Here is a 4028-nt window from a genome sequence, read left to right on the forward strand (position 1 = left end):
ACATTTCAAGTAGCATCCGGTGTCAGCAGTTCCAAAGCCGTGCTTGATGAGATTGAGATTTGATGGACACGGTGGAAATTGGGGGAGGCTCTGGTGATGAAGAGGTGCATTTTGTCAAGCCGAATGTGAAGATCAACAATTGGGAAGCTACTCCTCTTCCTACTCGGAGGGAGTTTTGGTAGTGGGTTTTGATTTCCTTTTAGTTGTCTGGATTATTCCAGGGTTGTGATTCAGATTCTATGTTCTGTCCGTTTGGATGTGTTAAGCCTTGCTATCTTTTGATTTCAATGAAATGCAGTTTCCTTTTTTATCATCATTCCTGATAGTTTTATTTTTATTTTTCTTTTCTTCCTTACACAGTTCTTTTAGGCTGGTTTCAATGACATGACATGCATGAGGAATCTTCGGCCCAGTTTTAAAAGCCAAGCTAATTCTAAAAAGTTGAAATCCCATCCCTTCGGATTGTCGCTGAAGCTGAAATTGATGATGATGAGTGGGTCAGAACTCGCCTAAGCAATTGAGTTTGATCAATGAGAAAAGAATGGCAGTAGTGTGTCATGGCCAATTGTATCAACAGAGAATGACAAGAGCATATAATAAGAAGGTGCGTCCACGGAAGTTTGAAGTGGGTCAGCAAGTGTTGAGACGTATCCTTCCACATCAGGCTGAGGCCAAAGGCAAGTTCGCCCCAAATTGGCGGGGGGCATTCATCGTGACGAGAGTGTTGTCCAATGGTGCTTTATATTTGGCAGACATAGAAGGCAAATATGTTGAGATGGCCATCAATTCCGATGCGGTCAAGAGATATTATGTATGATCTTCTTTGTTTTAATTGTATTTGTTTGTACTTGGCATGTTTTGAAGACTGGAATAACGAAGGCATTTTGTTCTACTATCTAAACACTTTATCCTTTGCTACCCCTTTGAGCCTCAGTTATTTTCTTTCATACCCCTCTTTTGGAATCAATGACAAAGCTCGTAAACACAAGCATGGAAAGTAAGTGAAGGAAAAGGAGAAGGAAAAAAGTGAAAGAGAGAGAGAAGAAAAATGAACAAAAGAAAAAAAAGAAAAAGAAAAGAAAAGAAGGGGAAAAGAAAAGCAGGAAAAGAAAAGAAAGAAAAAGAAAAAGAAAAAGAAAAGGAAAAAAGAAAAAAAAAGAAAAGAGAAAGAAAAGAAAAAGAGGAGAGAGAATGGGAGAGAAGAAAAATCACAACAAAGTAATTTCTATGACCTGAACTACATTTGACTTGATCCCGAAAAGGTACGTAGGCAGCCTCTCTCTGAGGTTCAGTCACACCGAAATAAAAATCCAAAAGTCCCCAAGAAAGAAACTGGGGCCGAAGTTGTGGTTGTTGTAAGAAATCTGATTCCGAAAGTTGTAATTTTGAACCCATTTGAATTGTTTTGAGCCCTTGATACCCTTTATTTCTACCCCTGTCTAAAAGCCCACATTACGGTCCAAAGAAAGACCTTCCGATCAGTCTTCAAGAAATGCCAAGTCAAGCGGGTAAAGGTAATTCATGTCAGGGGCAACACTCTGGTTCAAGCAGGAAAAATCCAAAATGAGAGAGTCTTATTGGTGAAAACCCTCACGGTCACCGTAAGGCGACGCGAGCTGAGAGAAATCAAAAATGAGAGAGTCTTATTGGTGAAAACCCTCACGGGCACCATAAGGCGAAAGTGAGTTGAGAGAAATCAAATGAGATAGGTTTGTGGGTGAAAACCGTTCAAGACACTGCAGGATGAACAGGGTCAGGGTTTGGTTGAAGAAATCAGGATTATGGAATTCTGGGGCAACAAAGCGTGGCAGGTAAAAGTTGATTGGTTGGGCGGATTGGGCCGATTAGTCCGAAATGCATGTCATGATCAATGGTACCAGTTGTTCCAATCAGATAAGTCCCTTTTTCCTTTTCTTTCCTTTTTGTAAATCATCCGCTTATGGATTCTTTTATCCTTAACTCTCAAGGTCATTGCATTTCATTCCTTTTGAGGTTTGTTCTTCAAAATGTTCCAATGTCAGTCGCGTTCAAAACAAAGAAGGAAGGATGTCGAGGCTCACTACCAGTCTCCCAATTGCGAAAGCATAGTGGGGCCAGAACGTACCAAAGATGGCATGATGCAAATCACCGGAAGTTTCATCGGTGGTTTGATTGGGTAGTTTTATGGGGGATGCAAAGTGTCAGACAAAAAGGGTCGGAGAGGCAGAAGCAACAGTCTGGGTATGAAACACTCAGGTCATCGAAGGTCGTGGGGGTCGAAAGTCAGTCAGAAAGGCAAACGGTTCAGGGCCAGTTCAAGAAGCAAGGCAAGGCAAAACACAGCAGCGGAGACGTCTTCAGCAAGAATGCCATCAACTAACCATCATTTTTTAACTGACAAGATTTTTCTTTGATTGAAACAGGGGCAGAAAGTTTTCGTTGCTTTCGGAGAAACCCTCCTTAAGGGAAAAGCAAGCACCAAAACAGGTTTGACCATAAACTCTCAGGACCCTCCTGGAAAATGGGACTTTGTTTAAATTTCAAAACAATCATAAATAGCATAATTTAGCATAAGTATAATTTGGTTTCAAAGTTCGCATGCTTAATATAGGATTCAATTATGAGTTTTCAGGACCCTCCTGGATAATGGGACGTAGTTTTAAGGTCTGTTTAGATAACAAGATACAGTGGAAGTTGTACCTTTAGTAGATATGATTTAGGTTAAAACTGTTTTTTTAACTAGAAGTTGTCAGGACCCTCATGGATAATGGGGAGTAGTTAAGACCTATTAGATAACAAATGTAGTGGGAGTAATACCTTTAGAAGATATAACTTAGGTTCGTAATTGTTAGGAGTTGTCAGGACCTCCCTGGATAATAGGACTTAGCTTTCAAATTCTTATAGTAGTTGGTAGAATAATTCAGTTTAACACTCACATCTGTGCCAAGCCACCAAACTGGGGCAGAAAATCTTCTTTGTTTGTCTATTTGTTGAAATCAGGCGCCCACCTGGAGAACAAGGGAATACATTTCAAGTTCAGCAATCAGGCGCCCACCTGGAGAACAAGGGAATACATTTCAAATTTCAGCAATCAGGCGCCCACCTGGAGAACAAGGGAATACATTTCAAATTTCAGCAATCAGGCGCCCACCTGGAGAACAAGGGAATACATTTCAAATTTCAACAATCAGGCGCCCACCTGGAGAACAAGGGAATACATTTCAAATTTCAGCAATCAGGCGCCCACCTGGAGAACAAGGGAATACATTTCAAATTTCAGCAATCAGGCGCCCACCTGGAGAACAAGGGAATACATTTTAATTTCAGCAATCAGGCGCCCACCTGGAGAACAAGGGAATACATTTTAAGTTCAGCAGTCAGGAGCCCGCCTGAAGAACAGAGGCATTTATTTCAAGTTTTAGCAATCAGGAGCCCGCCTGGAGAACAGAGGCATCTATTTCAAGTTTTTAGCAATCAGGAGCCCGCTTAGAGAACAGAGGCATTTATTTCAAGTTTTAGCAGTCAGGAGCCCGCCTGGAGAACAGAGGCATATATTTCAAGTTTTAGCAGTCAGGAGCCCGCCTGGAGAACAGAGGCATACATTTCAATTTTCAGCAGTCAGGACCCCGCCTGTAGAACAGAGGGAGTACAATTCAAATTTTAGCATTCAAATTCTTATTAGCATTTGGTAATATGATGCCCAGTCACCAAACCGGGGCAGAAAATTTTCTTTGTTTTTGTCTATTTTGTTGAAGTAAGGAGCCCGCCTGGAGAACAGAGGCATACATTTCAAGTTTCAGAAATCAGGAGCCCGCCTGGAGAACAGAGGCATTTATTTCAAGTTTTAGAAATCAGGAGCCCGCCTGGAGAACAGAGGCATCTATTTCAAGTTTTAGCAGTCAGGAGCCCGCCTGGAGAACAGAGGCATTTATTTCAAGTTTTTAGCAATCAGGAGCCAGCCTGGAGAACAGAGGCATTTCTTTTAAGTTTTTAGCAATCAGGCGCCCGCCTGGAGAACAGAGGCATTTATTTTCAAGTTTTTAGCAATC

Source organism: Nicotiana attenuata, chromosome 2 (genome assembly GCF_001879085.1).
Source record: "Nicotiana attenuata strain UT chromosome 2, NIATTr2, whole genome shotgun sequence".
NCBI lineage: Eukaryota > Viridiplantae > Streptophyta > Magnoliopsida > Solanales > Solanaceae > Nicotiana > Nicotiana attenuata.